The 22,584-nt window shown below is 46.4% G+C and overlaps 1 long non-coding RNA gene across 3 annotated transcripts in view; it reads right to left on the minus strand.

The window, feature by feature from the left end:
• LOC102139991 (uncharacterized) overlaps positions 1–22,584 on the minus strand; it is a 111,013-nt gene that overhangs the window by 2,565 nt on the left and 85,864 nt on the right. Inside the window, exon 4 of one of the 3 annotated variants that reach the window (XR_010586400.2) lies at positions 7,208–7,413. The exons of the other annotated variants lie outside the window; for them this stretch is intronic. This is a non-coding gene — a long non-coding RNA (uncharacterized lncRNA). Of the gene's footprint in view, positions 1–7,207; positions 7,414–22,584 lie in introns of those variants that run through there. 3 annotated transcript variants of the gene reach the window in all.

Genomic DNA, 22,584 nt, shown 5'->3' on the forward strand with positions numbered 1-22,584 from the left:
AACCAACTCACTGTCCCCTCTCCCGTAAAGAAGACTAGAAACTTCTTCAGGTCTAGCTCTCCCAGCTCTGCTATCCTGGGGCTCTCTATAGGTACCTCCCTGCATCCTTCCTTCTTCCGCTCTCCCGTTGGGTAAGTTAAGGAACGTCTCTGAGCCCCATATCCTTGTCTATTAAATGGGATCATAAGACCCACCTTGGAGGGCAGAAGGTTGTGAGTTTTTTGGTTTTTTTTTTTTTTTTAATTTTTATTTTTAGAATCAGGGTCCTGCTCTGTAATGATGTCATCATAGATCATAGCTCACTGCAGCCTCAAACTCTTGGGCTCAAGTGATCCTCCTGCCTAAGCGAGTAGCTGAGACTATAGGTACGCACTACCATGCCTGGCTAATTTTAATTTTTTTTAGAGACAGGGTCTCACTATGTTGCCTAGGCTGGTCTCAAACTCCTGGCCTTAAGTAATCTTTCCATCTTGGCCTCCCAGATTGTGGGATTACAGGCGTGAACCACTCTCCCAGCCTTATAGTAAGGATTAAGTGAGGAGGTAGGAAGGAGGAATGGAGGGAGCATCTATCTAAGGGCCTGAGCAGAGGGAACTCACAACTGAGAAAGGACCATACCTGCTAAGGCCTCAAGTGGCAGGCTGCCCGGGTGTCCGTTCTGAGCCTGCATCCCCATTCTGTGCCCATGCTGTGTCTGTTCTGGGCCTTGCATGTCTGTCCTCAGCACCTAACCTGTGGGCCCATGAGAGGTGTGTGTTTGGCCTGCACGTGATGTGCAGTGGGGGGACACAGCATGAAGGCTGTGCCGACGACCCTGGGTAAACATCCTTCTTTACTGCAACATGAGCACAGATGGTTCTCCCTTGTACAGTGGACAATGGCTACCTTGTGTGAGTGAGAAGGAAAAGTGGGTACTTGTAATTGCTGATTTGGGCTGGGTCCCAAACAGGCTTGGAAAGGGCCAAGCAACAGGGGGCCTGGAAAGCCAGCGCCAATGTCTGGGGGTGGATGGGCATGCAGGAGGGGGCTGGGGTCCAGCCCAGGAAAAAGTAGAGATAAGACATTGAGCAGGGAGAAAGTGGAGGAGCCCACATGAGCTGCTTGAGAAATGAACTGAGGTTGGCTGGGCAGGAAAGAAATGTGTGTGGAGAGAGGGCTCAGCAGGGCTGGGAGCAGGGAGGCTCTTCAGGGAGAGGTCTGGCTGCAGTTTCAGGCTGAATGGCCTTTGCTTCCTTCTGGCTCCGGGCCCCCTGGCTAGGCAAGCACTTAAGGAGAGAAGGCAGACTGGCCCTCAAGCTGGACGAAGCAGAGCAGAGCCCTGAAACCTTGCTAGGTACTTGGAATTTGCCGACTCCCATGATGACGTCCCACCTCCGAGCTTTCTTTGACTCTAGGAAAATATTTTTTCATACTCTGAAAAGCTGGCCTTGTAACATGCTGCTGATGCTGCTTATGGCTTGGTGAAGGCACAAAGATAGGACCTTTACTGGACACTTTTGTCCAAATTTCTCTGTGCCTGTCGCTTACTCTGGCCTCTGCTTTAGAGGCCAGCTCCATGCAAGCTTCTTGGGCTCTGCAAAAGTGCAATTGAATGGCACTTTGCCTTGGCCTAGAACCTCCTACTTCCTGCCAGAAACTTCTCAGATGTCCTATGGGTGGACACCTGTGGAACTGCTTAGCGCTTAAGTATGTGCACCCCAGAAGTGACTCCCCTGGCATCACCTTTGTGCAATGGGAGATACAGAAGCCAAAGGATCCCTTTTTGCCCTTCTGGGTGGACAGTTTTGAAACACATTTCATAAGTCTCTTAAATAGATCTCTGTGGGGTCAGCACCCATCACCCACAGGGGTGGTCAACTAGATAACAGATCCTTGTATTGGTTGATACCCTGTTCACTTTCCCCACCATCATCTTTTGATCCTGTTCCTGGGATCACTTCCCAAATCAGCTTAGTTGCCCCTAAGACCAAAGCTCCCATATGTTCCACTTTTAGGGGAAACCAGGCTAAGACAGAGGCCTGTGTTCTGAAAGAGTCCAATTTTGGGGGGCCGGGGTGGGAGGTGAGCAGGAACCTGGGCTATGGAAGGAAGCCCTCTATCCTTCCAGGATTAAAGCACAGGTCTAGGCTGGCCCCCTTCCTGCACAAAAACCTAAACTAGTGATGACCTGATATTTGCCTCAACTGGCCTGCACAGACTCTACCAGATGTGAGCACTTCCCCAAATCTTGACGCCTGAGGGTGTACCTCGAGGCTGGTGCTCCAAATAATTAGCATATTTTACCCCGGGTAACTTGTGCAAGCCCATCCTTTCACTCATAGGACCCACCCAGCCTTGCTCATTCCCTGATGCATAACTTTGGGAGCAGAGACTGGCCTTCTCCATCCGATTCTTTCAGCAGGTAGTACAAGCTCAGAGACTGTTCTTCTCGGGGCTCATGCAGGAGCGAAGAGCCCATGCAGACACCCCCTGTGGACACCACCGCAGACAGAGCTTCTTAGACAGTCCTGCTTTCCTCTTCTGATGCTATCAGGAAACCAGGCTCAGTTAGCTTACAGCCAGGACCCAGGGACACAGAAGGGTGGGAAGCTAGATTGACCGGGGACCATAGCCTGAACGCACTACAGGGATAGCTGTGAATCTTTCTGACCTTTGGGGTATGAGGAAGTGCTGGTTCCCCCTGTCCTTCATACTGACTCTCAGGCTGGCACTCAGTCATCAGCACCTCCTCCTTCTCCAGAAGCATCAATTTCTTGCAAGCCCAGCTTCTGGCTGGAGCCTGAGAGGAAGCCTTGGCCTTCAGCCTCATCATCTCCATTCTGAGTTCTTCCTACTCTTCTGTGTAACTTGCTCTACACACTCCCCACACTAAGTGCCCCAACCCCTGTGCTTCTCAAGGCGTGTTGAGGGAATGAGGAAAGAGAAGATGAGGACGGAGGGAAGGCCTGCCTGGGAGGTATGTGTGTGGGGGAGATATGGGCTCTACCTTCGGTAAAGCCACAGAAACTCAGGTGGGAGGACCTCAGAGATGAACAGGCTGAGCCCTCCCTGCTGCTGTGAGGCTCACTCATGCCCTTCCCAAGGCATTGCATCCATTTGCAGAGGCCTGGAGCAAGGGAAGCCCTTGGAATCCACCCTGGGTCTGTCTCCCTGTGAGACCCTTCCAATTGTGCCTCTGGAGACAATGGCTGACCCCCAAGGGTTTGAAGAAAGTGTCTATGGTGTGATGCTTAATTTTACATGTCCATTTGACTGGATTAAGAAGTACCTAGAAATCTGGTGAGGCGTTATTCTTGGGTGTGTCTATGACGGTGTTTCCGGAGGATATTAGCATGTAAGTCTGAGTGGACTAGGCAGGGAAGATCAGCCCTCAATGTGGGCCCTCCCATTCAGCCTTGGGCAGGGTTCTCCCTGGCCACCCTCTTAGCTCCTTTCGCCCTCTCACACTTTCTAACCAGATGTCACTTTCTCCACCCTCCTGCACTTTCTAACCGGATCTAATCAGATGTCAGCCTCTTATCTCACTGAGTGTGCATCCCCCCCCTCCCCTCAGCTATGTGAGGAGACTTTGGCCTATGAGAGATCAGGGACTCAATCAGGGTCTCCCTTGAGGCCTGGCAGGGCAGGGACTAGCCTATGACTGCGTTTCACTTTCCACTCTGCTAACTTGTCACTACACTTGCTGTCATCGCATGCTCTGCTGTGGTTTAGGCTGGAGGGGTTTCCAGAAGAGCAGATTCCGAGTGCACAGTGAGATGAGATATCGTTGGGACCAAAGTCCTGCCCATAACCACGAGTGAGCCGTGCCTGTGGTCAGCACACTTCCTCAGAGCCAGCTCTTGATATTGAAACTTGAGTCCGGGAGGAGCGGCTTGCGTGCTCTCGATGCTCCCCTGGGGGATGGCTGGGGTTTGTGGTCCCAGATTTGGGTGTCTGGGGCAGACAACATTTGGATGGATCTGATGAAAGCAGCAGTTTGGGGGTGAGTGCAGTTAAGGGCAGGCTCCTAGCAAGAAGCTTTATTAATCTTTTGGATCTCCTTTGGCAAAGAAACAAAATCCTACCTCTTTAGTTTATTTAGGCAGAAATGGACTCTGAGAGGTAAATGACTGAACCAGGAGACTTACACAAGAATGTTCAGAGTAGCATTGTTCACTACAGCAGAAACCTGGAAACTGTCCAAATGCCCATGAGGAGCAGGGTGGATGGTTGAGCTGTGGGGATGTGGTCACATAGTGAAATGTTACACAGCAGTCAAAATGAATGACCTACTCTAACACGGAGCAATACAGGTGAAGGTTGGCAACAGAACATTGAGATGAAAAAGTCCCAAGAGATTACGTACTGCATGATACCCTTTTTAGAAAATTAAAAACCATTACAATTTAAAAAATAATTTTATGCCATTAAACTTCATAAAGCAAGGAAATAATGAACACAGGACTCATATGACAATTTCTGCAGTTGTGGGACAGGGGACAGGAAGTGGGGCAGTGGTTAGATGTGGGTTATTGTCAAGGACTAGTTATTCTGGGTGGTGGGTTTATGGGTACTTATTGCATTAGTAAAACCAACTAACAAACCAACATAAATAAAAGTGGGCTGTGCATGGACCATTAATAAAACTGTCATAGACCAAGGGTTCTGTAATCCTGACATCCAAACAAAGATAAAACAAAACAAAACAAAAGGCATAAACAAAAAGGCTCAAGCCTCCCAAGAGGAGAAGGCATTGGGAGACAGATGAGTAGTGGACAGCAATAGCTCAGCAGCCCAGGAGTTGTGTGAGTTCCAACTCTGGGTCCCTAGGAAAGGCTTCCATATTAATTTTCTATTGCTATGTAACAAATTACCATGAGTTTGTTCTCTGCTCACGGTCTCGCCAGGCTTGAGTCAAGGTGTTGGCTGGACTGTGATTTCATATGAGGCTTGAGGTTCTCTTCCAAGTTCCTTGTGGGACTGAGGGCCTCAACTAATACAGGACATTGCTGTACTCTATCATGTGACCCTCTCCATAACATGGCAGTTAGCTTCTTCAAGGCCAATAGAAGAGCAGCTCTGCTGCTTTGAATCCCTCTGACTTTTCCACCTGTGTCCTCTAGACTCTCATTTAAAAGGTCTGACCTGATGAGGTCAGACCCATCTGGGAAAATCTCCTTTGTGATAACCTTAGAGTCAACTGATTAGGGACCTTAATTACATCTGCAAAACTCCTCCACCTTTGCTCTATAATGTGAACGAATCACAGGAATGATATCTCATCATATTCATAGATCCTTTTTCCACACTCAAGGAAAAGGAATTTTATAGGGTGTGTACACCAGGAGGTGAGAACCTTGAGGAACATCTTAGAATAATGTTCACTATACCTCCTTTCCAAGCCTCAGTTTTCTCCTCCATGAAGTAAGAAGTATAATCTCTATCCTGTAGGGATTGTGGGTAGATTAAATGAAATGACAAATGCAAAAGTGCTGTTATTCACTCAGAGATATTTAGTGAGGACCAACTGCATGCCAGGCAGGCCCTCTGGGAGCTCAGGAAATGCAGTGGTATGTAATACAGACATGGTCCCTGCCTCATGGGGCTGGTAGTCTAGTGGAGGAGACAAGTGTGATGTGCAGGATCTGTATGCTGAAAACTACAAAATGCTGTTGCAATAAATAATGAAGACCTAAATAAATGGAAAGGTATACCATGTTTATGGACAGAAGATTCAACATAAAGATGTCAATTTCCCAAAGTAGACTATATATTTAACACAATACCAATCAAAATTCCAGCAGGATTTTTTTTTGGTTAGATATTAACAAGCAGATTCTAAAATTTTATGGAAGGACAGAGGAACTAGAATAGCTAAAACAATTTTAGGGAGAAAAAGAATAAAGTTTGAGGAGTCATACTACCCAATCTCCTTTCTTTTTATTCTTCTTTTTTTTGGAGGGGGATTGTTTTGTCTTTTGAGATGAGGTCTCTCTATGTTGCTCAGGCATGTCTCAAACTCCTACGCTCAAGCAATCCTCTTGCTTCAGCCTCCTGAGTAGCTGGGATTACAGATGCACACCACCATGCCCAGTTTATACTACCTAATTTTAAAACTTAGTTCAAAACTACAGTAGTCATCAAGAGAGTGTGAAATTTGCAAAAAGATGAATATACAGATCAGTAAAACAGAACAGAAGGTTCAGAAATTGATCTACACAAATATGAATAATATGTACAAAAGCAATTCAATGGAGAAAAAATAATCTTTTCAACAAATAAATGTGGAACAGTTAGTCATTCATAAACAAAGAAAAATCTTTGACCTAAATACAAAGATTAACCCCAAATGAATCATAGATCAAAATGTAAAATGTAAACTATAAAATTGTTAGAAGACAACATATATGAAAATCTTTATGACCTGGGGCTGGGTGAAGAACTCTAAAATGATACCAAGAGCATGATTCATCCATGAAGGAAATATTCATAAACCAAACTGCATCAAAATTAAAACCTTTTGCTCTGTCAAGGAAAGACACTGTCAAGAAAATGAAGAGACAAGGTACAGACTGGGAAAAAATATTTGCAAACCACATATCAAACCAGAATATACAAAGGACTCTCAAAACTCAACAGCAAGAAAACAAGCCACCTCATTAAAAAAAAAAAAATCGGTAAAGGACTTGTACAGACACTTCACTAAAGAGGATATAAAAATGACAAACGAACACATGAAAAGATATTCAACATTACTAACGCTCAGGGAAAGTGAATTGAATCCATGATGAGATACCTCTATATACCTGTTAGACTAGCACATTAAAAAATGTAAAACCAAGAGCTGACAAGAACACAGAGAAGCTGGAACTCTCAAACATTGCTGGTGGGAATGTAAAATGGTACAGACACTTTGTAAAATGGTTCGTCACTTCCTTGTAAAGTTAAATCTTTGAGTGTACACTTACCAGGTGACCCAGTAATCCCACTCCTGATGTATTTACCTTACAACAATGAAAACTTCTCTTCACGTGAAAGCCTGTACCTGAATATTCATAGCAACTTTATTTATAACAGCCTAAATCTGCAAACAGCTCAAATGTCCTTCAATGGGTTGACAATTAAATACCACTGAACAGTACAAAGGAACAATATTGATAAGTGCAACAATATTTGGATGAATCTCAAAAACTTTCATACTAAATGAGAGAAGCCAGTCAAGAGGTCACACACTGTAATTTCATTTACTTGACACTCTCAAAAAGACAAAACCATGGTGATGGAAAACATATTAGTATTTGCCAGGGTTACGGGTGGGGTGAGGGTATAACTATAAAACCACAGCATGAGTGCGTTTTTGGGGGTGATGGAATTTTCCTGCATCCTGATGGTGGTGGAGGATACACACATCTACACATGTTCAAATTCATAGACCTGTATACCAGAAGAAAAACAGTAAATTTTACTGTGTGATAATTTTAAAAACCCAATAGTGTGGACAAAAGTTCTAAGAGAGAGATGCTTGGCTCTTGGAGAACAGACTCATATTTCAGAGAGGTTATTCTTGCACTGTGAAAAAGTTAGCACCACGCATAGAACTTCATAAATGCTCAATAAATCACAGTTACAATAAAGAGGTTAATAGATTCTGAACTCAGTGAGTCTAGAAAATGATGTCGCCAAGAAATAAGGCACTAGATTCTGCTGGGAAGTGAATTCCTGAAGTCAAAGCAGTGTGCCAGAAGATGCTCAAAGCTAGCTGGGAGGTAGAAATGCCCCCAGAGGGAGAGATAGCACATGGCCCGCAGGCCTGGAGAGCTAATTCCAGATCTTCCTCCATTGTCAGACCTTGCTCAGAGCTGCCCAGGAGGCTGAGTCTTCACGGGTGAAGGAGGAAGTGGCAGGCTCTGAAGGAGCTCTGCTCCCTCCTGCTCACCTCCCAGGTGGCCCATAGCCATGACCTACTTTTCCTACCTGTTGGTGCCGGTGAGTTCCCCTGCCTACAGCTATTTTTATCCAGTGGGATTCCCAGCTATTTTTACCAGCCTGGCCTTGATCGTGGGGTTGGGGTTCTTGCCCTGTGGGAGACCCTGATGGACATTCCCTCCCCTACCTCCCATGAAGAACCAATTGGTCTTCCCACAGCTGCCCCAGCCAGAGGAGATACCCTCAGGGATCTCTCCTACTGCAAAACCTGCAAGGGCTCACCATTGTCTACAGAATAAAGCTTGAACTCTTTTACTTGCACATTCAGAGCTCTCCCTGACTTAGAGGCCAGCTTCCCTTCAGTGTCATGTCTCTCCACAGCTGATGCCGGAGGAGCCAGCCAGCCCAGGCTCCTTGCCAGATGCCGACAAGGCCTCTTGATTTCCTGCTTGTGTGCATGCTGTCGGGAATGTCCTTTCCCTTTCCACTTCCACTGGGCAAAACTGACTAATGCCACCCCTCCGCCCCAAGGAGCCCTCCCTGATTCCTGACCTGCTAGAGAACTATACTACCTAATTTTAAGACTAAGTATAAAACCACAGTAGTCCTGAGACCTTTCTGCTCCCTCTGCCTCAGAGGATGGCCAGCTATGGGTATGTTCTTGGCACCGGCTCTTGCCCATCTCTGGCCCTGCACCCTGCACAGGAAGTATATGAGTAGAATGCTGTGGCCTCTCCTACATCGTCCAGGCTGCTTTCTTTCCCCAAGGCAGGGTGGAGTTCTCTGCCATCTTCGGGCTGCCAGACTCTCCTCCGTGAATCAGCAAAACCCTTCCAGGGCCAGCAGTGGGCTCAGCACTTTTTTGAGTGCTTTGCGGAGGGTGTGAGGGAGGATGTCAGAGAAGCCACACTTGGCATAAGGGAACCTGGGCAGGCAGACCTGAAGTTTCAGGGACTACTCCTGTGGTAGGGGGTACCCAGGGACCCCAGAGGTGCTCTCCCACCTCCCCCCTAATCACTGCCTCATCTTCTCCTTCTTCCTGGAGAGCTGCGCCCCTTCCCCATGGCCTGCCTTCCATGCTGTCCTCACCTCACAGCCCAGCCTGGTTCCTGCCTCTGCTGTCCCTGCTAGAACCTCCTGGGCACCAAATCTGGAGGGTCCAGGTTGAGTTTCTATCTCCTGGGCCTGCTCAAAACCTCCCCATGCTGCCCTCCCACATTACTAGGATGCCCATCCTCTTGGGTCTCTCTTTTTGTTTTCTTGAAGGGCTCCCTACCCTCTGGGTCCCTGGGAGGTTGGGAGTCCTCAAGGTAAGAAGGGGGCTGCTTCTCTTCTCCCAGGACCCACTCAAGGTCTCAACCATCAACACTGGCCCTCAAATCCATTCCTCTACCTCAGGTTTTCCTTCCTGAACTCCAGATCCCTGAAGTTCTCACGGGCTCCTAAAAAGTAACATGATCTAAACCCAAGTCATCACTTTCCCTGGTGGTCCCTCCTCAGCTCCACCCCAGCCAACAGCACCCTGTGGATCCACATTGCAGTTTGGGGCCTTCTCTCTCTCTCTGCTGACTTAGCTTCTTACATATAGCAGGTCAGGCCTTCTTCTTCTCAATGACCGCCACCACTTCCTGCCCAGCTCCTGTCTCCTGCCTTTCCCATTCCCATTCATTCTCATTCAGCAGCCCCAGGGAGCTTTTCAAAGTACAAACCTGGGCCAGGTGTGGTGGCTCAGGCCTGTAATCCCAACTACTCTGGAGGCTGAGGGGGAGGACTGCTTGAGCCTGGGAGGTTGAGGCTGCAGTGAGCTATGGTCGCACCACTGCACTCTAACGTGGGCGACAGAGTGAGACCCTGTCTCAAAAGAAAAGAAAAGAATAAGAAAGTACAAGCCTGGCATGACCCTCCTGAAAATCTGTTGTTTGCAGAAGCAAGTCCACGTGTCTTTTGGAAGGAGGCCAGGTATGCGCAGTGCCGGTGAAGCCAGGCTGCTGGCTCTGTGACTTGGGCAAGTTCCTCTCCCCTCTTGAGTCTTCTTTTCCTTCTTTGTAAGGTCTGTCTACCTCCTGGGGCAGTCCTGAGAACCATATGAGATAACACGCATAATGGGTCTAGAACCGTGCTGGCCTGCAGGGGTGCTATAACACGGGTGTTAGTGTTACTAGCTGCTGCTTCTCCCAAGCTCCCTGTGACTTCAACTCTTGCCTTGTTCCCATACGATAATGCAGCCAAACCTTTGTGCCTCTGCACCTCTGACCTTACTCTTCTTTCTGCAGGATATACCCCCTACCACAGGCCTAGCTCACCTACAGCTTTTCCTACTTCAAGGCCCAGCATGAGTTTCAGCTCTCCGTAGCATCACTGACTCCCTGTGGTTCTAGCGTCTAGCACTCTACCAGGCCTCAGCCCCTGAGAGGCAGAGCAGGAAGCTGTCAGGACACGCCATCAGTTGCAGAGACCTCAGGCCTCAGGACAGGGTGTGACCTATAAGGGAGCTTCCAGCTTGAGACCCTGGTGTGGGAGCGCTGTCCATACATGTCTCCCCAGTGGACTCAGGTCACACAGTGTCCACGAAGGAGGGATGGGTCCCCTTCATGGGAGAAGTGCTCTCTCCCTGGTGTCAAGAGAAGTTGCCAGCGCCAATAGGCCAGGCCCTACAGGGAGCTCACTCAGACATCAGGGACCAGGCCAGGCCCCTTCATGGGGCTGTCCTGATCTTCCAAGACAGCTTCAGGGATGTCAGGAACAAGGAGGCAGCTGTGGGTGGAACACATACCTGCCGATGGACAAGGAAGCTCTCACATGGGAGTGTGGGAGAAAGGGAGAACTTTCCTGGAACTCTAGGCTGGAAGTAGCAGGAGGAGGGTAGCGGGAGGATGAGAGGGACAAATCTGAATGATCCTCAGTGATGACCTCGTCCTGCCTGGTGTTCCCAGGGTCTCTGGAGCTGCACTGTCCCATACAGCAGCCACTATCCCCATGTAGCTACTTAAATTAAAATGAAGTAAAAGTAAAATCCAGTTTCTTGGTCACATAAGTCATATGACAAATGCTCAAAAGCCACACGGGGCTCGTGGCTGCCACACTGCATAGCACAGATACAGAACGACTCCTCCATCACAGAGAGTTCTAGCTTGAGTGCTAGCATTGTTCTAGAACCTGGCTGCCCCGATTCAAACCATCACCCCGCTACTGCTAAGTTTGGGCAAATTACTGGACTTCTCTGTGCCTTGGTTTCCCCTTCTCTAAATGGGGATCATGACAGTTATTGAGAAGGTTAAATGAGTTAAATACATGTAAAGTACTTAAAACAGCATCTGGAACATGGAACAGGAATTGTGAATCTGCTGGTAAAGAAAGACACCGCTATGCCAAGGCATTAAAAAGATGTTACTGACTTTTTGGAAGGGCATATAAATTGATATATACAGGAAAAAGCCACCCACACAGCCAACCCTCAGTTGCCCATGTCACTGTGCCATCAGAAGCCTGTGCGTGCCTTGTTTGCTAGAATAGCATCATCACCTCCCTTCCACAGAAGAGGCAAAGGACCTGCTCAAGACCAGCAAGGTTTGAGAAGGGAACCAGCTCTCTGGCTCCAGGCCCAGAGCTTACCTCCACTGCCTTAGGTGAGGCCCATGATTCCCTATTTCCTTAAACGTGCCCCACAGGCACCCCTCCTTTGATGATGTATGTTACTGCCTTATCTCACCCACCATTAGGAAGTCCTTTCTCATGTCTGATCCCAGTCCCAGCACTTGTGGTGCAACCCCTATATCTAAGGCTGCCCCCATGGAGATAGTGCAGGGCCAGAGGCAGCAGTGGGTAGGGAGAGGGGAAAGGGCTTCTGTATGATCTAGTTCCAGAAACCACTGTCACCGAGGAAGTCAGTTCATCCTGATATTTAACCTCAGCCCCACCGTGGGTCAAGCCTGTTCTTGCCTATCCTTGGAGGACATGGGGCATTTACTGCAGGGCTTCCGTATCTGCCCTGCAGAGATAGGAATCAAGTCCTTGTACTTCCTGACTTGATTCTTGGCAGGGGGACTCCAGGGTTATATATAAGGTAGACTCGGTGCTAGCCCAAGCAAAAAGTCACATCTTAACCCTGACTATCCAGGAAAGGCTAGTACTCCAGCAAATCCTGTACGGGCTATGCTGCCCATTGTATAGATGGGAAAACTGAGTCCCTGGCAAAAGAGGAGCTTTCCCCCAAGCACACAGCCAGGAAGACTGTGTTCATTGCAGTCCTCTCCCCAGTCTATCCAGGTCGCAGGAAAGCACTGGCAGTTTGCAGGATCCCTGAGCCTGAGTCATAGGTACAGAAAAAGCAGCTGATTGACTGTCCTTTATAACTTCAAAGCAAGTAGCGTCATCCTTGTCTCCTTAAGATCCAACATGGGAGTTTAAGAGAGAAGTCAGAAAGAACCTGCTGACAGGAGGAAGTGAGGAGGACTGTGGAATTCACTTTTCTGAGGGCATTTTAAACAACAGATACACAAGCAAGTCTGCCTAGTCCAGCAGTTCAGGTTGTCTGCTGTATCAGAGGATGAAATTTCTTTAATTCAAACTGACATTTTCAAAAGGTTTGTGGGGGTGGGTGCTGTGGACTAGCCACCCTTGTACCATGCTTTGACTGGTCTGGCCTGAGAGAGAAGCAGTGGTGCCCGTCCCTACTCTTGCTCCCAGCCTTGTCTGCTCCCTGCCTCGCTCCCCTGCCCACCCTGGCTGCCTCCGGTCTCCCGTGATTGAAATCTCCCTGCTGGTCTCAGAGCTGACCTTCCCGCCTTTAATTCAATCAGGAATCACAAGCCCTTTTAATTTAGGAAATAAAAGGCTGGCTGCTGAGCGGGCTGCACCTGATTGACGGGGCTGCCAGCATGGTCAGGCTGGCCTGGGGAGGGGGCATAGACCCATGACCTCAGCTGGCCTCTCTGGGGTAGGAATGCTCCCCCGAGCCTGGGGAACAAAGGAGGACCACCCCCCTCCTGATTCCCAGCAAAGGAGGGGCCAAGGCCACATGGTAGGGGGCGGCTGCTGGCTGGTCCAGAGAAGCTGGGGAATGTCAAGCTCTCACTGCAGCCTGAGAGACTTGGGGTAGACATGAGGGAGGACTTTCCAACTGACTAATTCCTCTGTTCTTGTTATGTGATTCTGGGTTGATGCTCCAAAGTATTGCAACAACACATTTTTATTTTCCAAAAAAAGTAGAAGAGGTGCCAGAGGAATCAATGCTAGCTTTTCTGGACTTTGGTTTCTCATCCACATATAAAGGTAGACAGGGACCCAGCCACCGGGCTGTTGTCAAGAGCATTAAATGAGTTAATGAAAGCTCACTGGCACATAATAATCTCTCATTAAATTATAGCTAATAATAATCTTAATAATATTATTCCTACAGAGGCATACAGAGGTCTCCACTTCTACTTGGAAATGGAGGAGCCTTGGGGAGAGAGTCCGGGGTCCTGGGCCCTGTTGCTTGCTTTCTCTCATTGGAGACAGCCCAGGACAGGTTCATCGGCACCTAGGTTCCTTCCTGGGGGAGGCAGGCTGAGGCAGTGGAAAGCTGCCTGCTCAGGAATAGAATTCTGGTTCAGCATGTTTTGGCCTCACTTCTCTGAGCTGTAGTTTCTTCCTTCGGAAAACGGGCTAGTAGCACCCACTGGTAGAACTGCTTTGATGCTGTGTTAAGGTGCCCAGGCCAGAGCCTGCCAAGTATTAATAGGAGGTGCTCAATTGTGGTACCTCTCCCCCCCGACCCCCCAATCAAGTGCTCAGCACAGCCTACCCAAGTGGTTTTGGCCTCCATCCTGAACCTACCCTGGCCCTGTGGGAAACCCCATTTCCGTGATCTGAAGCTGAGCTCTAAGAGGCCACTGCCCTGTTCCTGTTCAACCATATTGCATAAATGTCCTATGGCCTGATTCCCGCAGGGTTCTGACTGTGCCTAGGGTCTGGCTCAGATGCTCCTTCCACTGTGGCTGGTTTTACTTATCACCTTAGGGCAGGCGGAGATGGCCAGCGGCTCCCCGCGTGTATACAGCCCAGTGCCTAGCATGAAGAGATGCTCAAGGAGGCCTCTCCCCAAACTCTGCCCCACCCTCCTGTCCTAGGCTTATTAGAAAAACATACACTATAACATCAGTCTTTGGTTTCTCAATAAGCAATGCTACACAGCTCCTGTATAAAATATGTTTGGAGATAAAGGTAATAGTCACAGTGGACACCCACTTGAGCTTCAGGCTTACTCCGTGCTAGACTTGGTGTTGCGTGCTTGAGACACACTGTCTCTCTCCTACTTCCCTATGAGGTAGAGATTGCACTGCATCTTTGAGGAGACTGACACTCAAAGAGATTGCATAACTTCTCCAAGCTGACCCAGCTACTAATCAGCAGTGCTGGGATCTGAATCCAAGCCCATTGTCAGCCCTCTGCAGACTTGGCTGGGCAGTTCATAGAAGATTCTCATGGCCGTTGTTGCATTTGATGGCGTAGCAACCTTGGGGTTTTGCCAAGCGTGTGATTGTCATTATTATGATCCCATCCTACAGGAGAGGAAATGGAGATTCCCAGGTCACACAGTAAGTAAAAACGGAACAGGGATTTGGACTTGGACTCCCACACTGTGCTCAGGCCTCCACTCTAAGCACAGCTCTCTCCTGATTTAAAAGCATTCCCTTACTCCTTAACATCAGTGTTCCAAAGGGATAGTTCATTCATCCATTTGGTAAATATTTATCAGGCACCTACTATATTTTAGGCCCTGTGTGGGAGATTAGTGCTGAACAAGCCAGAACCTGTTCCCTTCCTGAAGCTTTCCATCTCTGTGGGTGAGAAAAACTTGAAATAACTGCACACACAAAAATGATAAAAACTGTGATAAGTATTGTTCTCGGGGTGGGGTGGGTGGGTGATCAGAGAAGAACGCTGAAGTCTGAATGCAGATCAGCTCTGGGAAGTGGGTTTGCAGGCTGGGAAGAGCAGTCTAGGCAGAGGCTCTGAGACAGGAGTGAGCGTATGAATAAAGGTGGAGGCACTCAGAGGAAGAGCAGAAGGAAAGGGGCCAGAGCCTGCACAGCCTGGGGTGCTTACCCTCACCCTAAGAGGAGGGCCTAGGGTTGGTTTTTATTCCAGGATAGTAGAGAGGAGACTGGATGGGGCTGAGTGGATACAGGGACCTCAGCCGTCAGGAAGCAACCTTACTGGTCCAGGCACAGGGCTGCAGGGGGCTGGAGGGGAGGAAAAAGGAGATGGTACTGAGTAGTTCTACCCACACCCCCCATCCAGGGCCTCTCTAGCCCTTTCCCAGGTACTTGCTGCTGTGGTCAATGTTCAAGGTACCCTGACACCCAGGCAGTGGCTGGTTATTGTTTCACGACCAGCTCTCTGGGTGAAAAAAATTCTCATTAGCAGCATTTGCCAATTTCTGTGGTGTAAATACTCCCACCATGGCTGACTTCAGACTACCAACCTGAAGTCAATGGATGAGCAGTTGTGAAGAAAAGTTTACAACTGTCCAAGCTGCAGGAGATTGGCTCCAACACACTACTGCACTCAGGTCTCAGAAAGGCAGTAGTTCTGATGAAGTGCCATTTGTGTATGTCTCACCCTCTATGTAATTCCTGATTCCTGTGTATATGTTGGGGGTTGTGGGGAGTAGAGAGGGTGAGGGCTGGATGGGGAGGGGTGTGGGGGAGAGAGGTTGCTAAGGAATTAACAATAATGACCACTCCCTCTAGTCTTTCCCATGACTCCAAGAGATTAGTACTATTGTTATTCCCACTTCATAGATGAAGAAACTAAGACACACATTAAATAACTTGTCCAAGGTCTCACAGCAATAAGGGACAAAACTGGGAACTCAAACCACCTCATTCCTGGGGTGAAGACTTTGCCTTCCTGAATCTCTGCCCTGTCCTGCCTGTGAGCTGGCTAAGAGTGAGGGAGATGGGGGAGAGTTAGGAGGGAACAAGGAATGGAGGATGGGCTAGCTAGGAAGAAGGAGGAAGCTGTCAGCAGCAGGAGGTTGGGGGTGGGGTGTCATTTGAAATTATCTGGTTGGAACCCTAATGTGGGTGAGGTGGGAGGTTGGAGTGGCCTCTACAAGTCAGTTTGGGGTGAACGGGATTTTTAAAGGCGATTATGAACTTCCACTGAGAATGTGCCTGGGAGAGGGTGCAGCAAGTTGGGGTGGACAGGGGTCAGGCACCCGGAAGGCCCCCCACACACACACCAGCTACTGCCACAGGGAGGGGGCACCAGGCCAGAGTCCACGCGGCCTGCTGCCTCCAGATTTTTAAGGCAAGTGACTCAGCAGCCCCGACAGCTCAGCAAGGACATGGCAGCAGTCGGGTCAGCCCAAGCAGCCTGGAACAGCTCCAGTCAAACAGGGATTGCTGGCCCCTCTCCCGCCCCCCGCCTTCCCTGCTGTGCCCACCCCACACCCGGGGTCAATGACCTAGTGTTTGGCAACATCCTTCAGGGCCCAGGGCAGATTGGGCGAGGTAGGCGGGAGCGGGTGGATGTGGGGATGGGGCTTGGCCGGGGAGCCAGGATAGCCAGTGAGCCCCTGCCACCAAGTGATCTGTGGGAGTTGGGCTCAGCTCTCCTGCCACCTGAGTTCTCTGCTCTGCAAAGGCTGGTGGCTCACTGGCAGTTCCTCGCAGAGCACCGGGCTGCAACTCATACACTCCCACATCCACAGCCTGCTCCTCCATGCACTACCATTCCCTCTCAGCTCTCCTCTCTCCTTCCTCCCTGCTCGGCTCAGAATTGCCATTGTGCTTTTGACATTTCCTTCTCAAAGTTCTTTCCAACCCTGGGAAGCAAGTCCTGCTTGTGTTCTAATGACCTAGTGTCCTTCCTTTGGCCCTCAGTTTCCCCATCCTGCACAATGGAGAGAAGTTCTCATGAGACTCTGGGAACCCATGAAGCAGTCTGTGTATTGTGTATGTCTGGGGTCAGGGGAGAATCGTCCTTCAAACCTACTTGCTTGGTGCTAAGCACACAGTAGGTGCTTTATGGATTGGTTGGTGAGTCTGCCTTGCCTGGAAGTTGGGGATGAGGAAGCTTCTAAGGGGCAATGGGCTTGCACCCAGTGGTCATCCTAGGGATGGGATGGGAGTGGCCATGGTCTCTTTGTGCTTTCAAGGAACCCCTGGATATTCTGCTTAATTGTTATTATACTCATCATCCCATTTTACAAATGAGAGACCAACCTGGAAGAGGTTACATTGCTTCCCCGAAGTCCCTCAGCTAGTATGTGGCAGAGCCAAGATTTGAACTCAGGCAGCCTGGCTCCAGGGCCCACAAACGAAACCGTTGGACGACATGCCCTTCCTTGTAGTTGAAGTCAGTGATTTCCAAAGTGGGAAGAGTTTATATATATATAAACTTATATATCCTATATATATTATATATATATACGTTTATATATATACACATATATTTTTTGAGACAGAGTCTCACTCTGTCACTTAGATTGGAGTCCAGTGTCACGATCATGGCTCATAGCAGCCTTGACCTCTTGGGCTCAAGTGATCCTCTTGCTTCAGCATCCTGAGTAGCTGGAACTACAGGCAAGAGCCACCATGTCTGGCTAATTTTCTTGTTTTTTTGTAGAGACAGGGTCTCACTGTGTTGCCCAAGCTGGACTCCAACTCCCGGGGCTAAGCAATCCTTCTGCGTTGGCCTCCCAAAGTGCTGGGATTACAGGTGTCAGCCACCAGGCCTGGCAAGTTATATTTATCTCATCCTTTAACATTTCTACTTTCTTCATAAATATATATTTTTATATGTAGTGCAAGTATATAATTTTAAAAATAACTTTATTGAGTATGACTTGTATACTATAAAATCCACCCATTTTAAGTGCACAGTTCAATGATTTGTAGTACAACCATCATCATGATCCAGCAATTTTAGAACATTTCCATCACTCCAGAAGCAATTCCTTCTGACCCTTTGCAGTCATTCCTGGTTCTCACCCTGACCCCCAGGCCACCACCATGAATCTACTTTTCTGTCTCTGTAGATTTGCCTCTCCTGGAAATTTCATATAAATGGAATCATACAATATGTGGTCTTTTGTGTCTGGTGTCCTTGAACTTAACATAATGTTTTCAGGTTCATCCATGTTGTAATACGTATCAGTGTTTGGTTTTTCTTTATAGCTGAATAGTATTCTGTTGTGTGATACACCACATTTTCTCAATGCATTCACCAGTTGGTGGTCACTTAATTGGTTTCCACTTTTTGGCTGTTATGAATAATGCTCCCATGGATATTCATGGTTTTTGTGTGGACATACAATTTCATTTCTCTTGGGTATATACCTAGGAGTGTAATTGCTGCGTCATGTGGTAAATTTATGTTTAACTTTTAAGAAAATGGGTGCAGTGGCTCACACCTGTAATCCCAGCACTTTGGGATGCCGAGGTGGGTGGATCACCTGAGGTCAGGAGTTCAAGACCAGCCTGACCAACATGGTGAAACCCTGTCTCTACTGAAAATACAAAAAAATACAAAAAAAAAAAAAAAAAAAAATTAGCTAGGCATGGTGGCAGATGCCTGTAGTCCCAGCTACTCGGGAGGCTGAGGCAAGAGAAGCTTGAACCCAGAAGGTGGAGGTTGCAGTGAGCCAAGATCACTCCACTGCACTCCATCATGGGCAGCAAGAGTGAAACTCCATCTCAAAAACAAACAGACAGACAGACAAAAACTACCCGAGTATCTTCCAAAGTGGCTCCACCATTTTATGTGCCTACCAGCAGAGTATGAGGCGTCCTATTTCTCTGAATCATGATACTTGATGTAAAGTGGTGTCTCATTGTGGTTTTAATTTGCATTTCTCAGATGACTCATAATGTTAAGCATCTAAGTTGTTTAATTTGTTTGTATAAAGTTATTCATAGTATTCTTTATCATTCTTTTACTTTCTGTGAGGTTAGTAGTGATGTTCCCTCCTTCAGTTTTGATTTCAACAATTTATGTCTTTTTCTTTTTGTCTTGGTCAGTCTAGCTAAACGTTTGACAATTTTATTGACCTTTACATTTGATTTTCATTGATTCTTCTCTGTTGTTTTTATGTTTTCTATTTTATGAATTTCTGTTCTAATCTTTATTATTTCCTTACTTGGGATTGCTTTGGGTTTAGTTTGCTCTTCTTTTTCTGATTTCTTACAGTGGAAGTTTAGGTTATTGATTTGACATCTTTCCTTTTTTTTGCTAATGTAGGTTTTTAAAGGTGTAAGTTTACTACTAAGCTCCGATTTCGATTCCATACATTTTGATATGTTGTTTTTGTGTTCATTCAGTTCAAAATACTTTTCAATTTGCCTTGTGATTTCTTTTTTGACCCATTAATTATTTAGAAATGTTTTGTTTAATTTCCAAATATTTGTGGATTTTCTAAATTTTCTTCTGTTGTTTATTTCTAATGTATTCTTTGTGGTAATAAACATACTTTGTATGATTTTAATTTTTTTCAACTCATTGAATCTTGTTTTATGGCCCAGTATATGGTCTGTTCTGGTGAATTCTTTGCAAACTTGAAAAGAATGTATATTCCTGACATTTTGGGGAGAGTGTTCTCTAGATGGCAGATTAAGTTGGTGATGGTGTTGCTCAAGTCTTGTATATTCTTGCTGGCTTTCTGTCTAGTTGTTCTATACACTATTGTGAATGGAGTATTGAAATCTCCAACTATTATTGTTGAATTATCTTATTTCTTCCTTTGTTTCCATTAGTTTTGTTTCATGTATTTTGGGAGCTCTGTTTTAGGTGGATATGTGTTTAATTATTATGTCTTTCTGATGAAATGACTCTTTTATTATTATATAATGTTACTCTTTGTCTCTACTATCATTTTTTGGTCTTAAAGTCTGTTTTGTCAAATAATTATATTAGACAAATACAAATATAATTGATGTTGAAGTCTTTTTTGGCTTATAATTATATAGCCACTCTAGCTTTCTTTCTTTTTTTTTTTTTTTTTTTTTTGAGACGGAGTCTCGCTCTGTCACCCAGGCTGGAGTGCAGTGGCCGGATCTCAGCTCACTGCAAGCTCCGCCTCCCGGGTTCACGCCATTCTCCTGCCTCAGCCTCCCGAGTAGCTGGGACTACAGGCGCCTGCCACCTCGCCCGGCTAAGTTTTTGTATTTTTAGTAGAGACGGGGTTTCGTTGTGTTACCCAGGATGGTCTCGATCTCCTGACCTCGTGATCCGCCCGTCTCGGCCTCCCAAAGTGCTGGGATTACAGGCTTGAGCCACCGCGCCCGGCCGCCACTCTAGCTTTCTTATGGTTATTATCTGCATATGTTTTTATATGTTTATATGTGTAGGTTTATGTTTTCCCATTCTTTCACTTTTAATCTATGTATGTCTTTCGCTCCAAAGACAGCATGTAGATAGATTTTGTTTTTAAGTCCAATCTGATAATCTCTGACTTTTGATTGGAGTGTTTAAGTCATTCACATTTAGTATCATTATTGATATGGTTGGATTTGTCTCTGAAGTTTTGCTATTTTTTTTCCATGTTTCATGTCTTTCTTTTCTCAGCTTTCCTTTATTGCCTTCTTTTGTGTTAAATATGTTTCTAGTGTACCTTTTAAATCCTTTTTTGTTGTTTTATTATATATTTGAGTTATTTTCTTAGTTCTCATTCTAGGGGTTATAACATGTGTTATAATTTATTACAATCTATTTCAGATTAATACTAATGCAATTTCAGTAAATTATAGAAACTTTGCTCTAATATAAGTCCATTCCCTTCCCCATCCCCATCCTTTGTACTATTACTGTTGTGTGTATTACATCCATATACGTTACAAATTCAACAAGACAATGTTGGGTTTATTGCTTTGTGTCATTTTATGTCTCTTAAGGAATTTTTTTTTTTTTTTTTTTTTTTTTTTTTTTTTTTTTTTTTGAGGCGGAGTCTCGCTCTGTCGCCCAGGCTGGAGTGCAGTGGCGCGATCTCGGCTCACTGCAAGCTCCGCCTCCCGGGTTCCCGCCATTCTCCTGCCTCAGCCTCCCGAGTAGCTGGGACTACAGGCGCCGCCACCACGCCCGGCTAATTTTTTTGTATTTTTAGTGGAGACGGGGTTTCATTGTGTTAGCCAGGATGGTCTCGATCTCCTGACCTCGTGATCCGCCCGTCTCGGCCTCCCAAAGTGCTGGGATTACAGGCTTGAGCCACCGCGCCCGGCCTCTTAAGGAATTTTAGGGAAGAAAGGGGAAAAATATACTTATAGATTATTTTATATTAACCTACATATTTACCATTTTGGTGCTCTTCATTTTTTCCTCTGGATTTGAGTTATTTTCTGTTGTCTTTTCCTTGCTCCAATATAGTTCTACTCACATTTTTGTGCTATTATTATCATATATATTACATCTTCATATGTTCCAAGCCCAACAATATGCAGTTGACCCTTGAACAATGCAGAGACTCGGGCACTGATCTCCTTCACCGTTGAAAATTTGTGTATAACTTTTGACTCCCCCCCAAATTTAACCACTACTAGCCTACTATTGACCAGAAGCCTGATAACATAAACAGTATGTTAGCACATATTTTCATGTTATATGTAGTAGGTACTATATTCTTACAATAAAGTAAGCTAGAGGAAAGAAAATGTTATTATGAAAATCACAAGGAAAATATATTTACTATTCCTTAAGTGAAAGTGGATCATCATAAAGGTCTTCATCTTGATCGTCTCCACAATGAGTAGGCTGAGGAGGAGGAGGAAGATGAGGGGTTGGTCTTGCTGTCTTGGGAGTGGCAGAGATGGAAGAGGCGGAGGAGGTGAAAGGGGAAGCAGAAGAGGCAGGTATAGTTGGTATAATTTTATGGAAATGCATAATAATTTCTGCCTGACTTTTTGCTTTTTCATTTCTCTAAACAGGTTTCTGTATGGTACCAATCCTTCCACTATCTGCTTTAGTTTTGTGCTTATATCATAGAAGGATCTATGTCGTAAAAGAAGTCAAAGGCAGTCTTGGATAATAGAACTCATCTGCCAAATTGTCTAATGTCAATTAGTTTTCTGGCCCTGTTTCTTCTATGTCTTCTTCCTCATTGTCTTGCATGGGTTTGGAAGTGCTCATCTTCATCAGGTCGTCTTCTGTCAATTTCTCTGGTGTGGTGTCTATTCACTCTTGAATTTCTCCAAGATCCATATCTTGAAATCCTTCCCTCTCCTCTTTTTTTTTGCCATACTCAAAACCTCTCTCATGATTTCCGTGTTTGGCTCATTTGTACATCCTGTGAAGTCAGGCACAACATCCGGATGCAGTCTTCTCCAGCAGGAATTTATTGTTTAGGGCTTGATGGCTTTCACAGCTTTCTCTATAACAATGGCATCTTCACAGGTATAATTCTTCTAGGCTTTCATGATGTTCTGTCTATCAGGGTTCTCTTCCACAGCGTTGACAATCCTTTCCATAGAATACCATGTTTAATGAGCCTTAAAGGCCCTTATAACTCCCTGATTTAGAGGCTGAATTAGAGACATCATTTTGGGGGCAAATAGATCAATTTGACACCTTCAGTATTGAAGTCGTGGGGTTCTAGGTAGCTAGGGGTATTGTCCAATATCAAAAGAACTTTAAAAGGTAGTCCCTTACTGTCAAGATACTTCCTGACTTCAGGGACAAAGTATCATTGAACAAATCCAG

This window comes from Macaca fascicularis, chromosome 4, assembly GCF_037993035.2.
Source record: "Macaca fascicularis isolate 582-1 chromosome 4, T2T-MFA8v1.1".
NCBI classification, from domain to species: domain Eukaryota; kingdom Metazoa; phylum Chordata; class Mammalia; order Primates; family Cercopithecidae; genus Macaca; species Macaca fascicularis.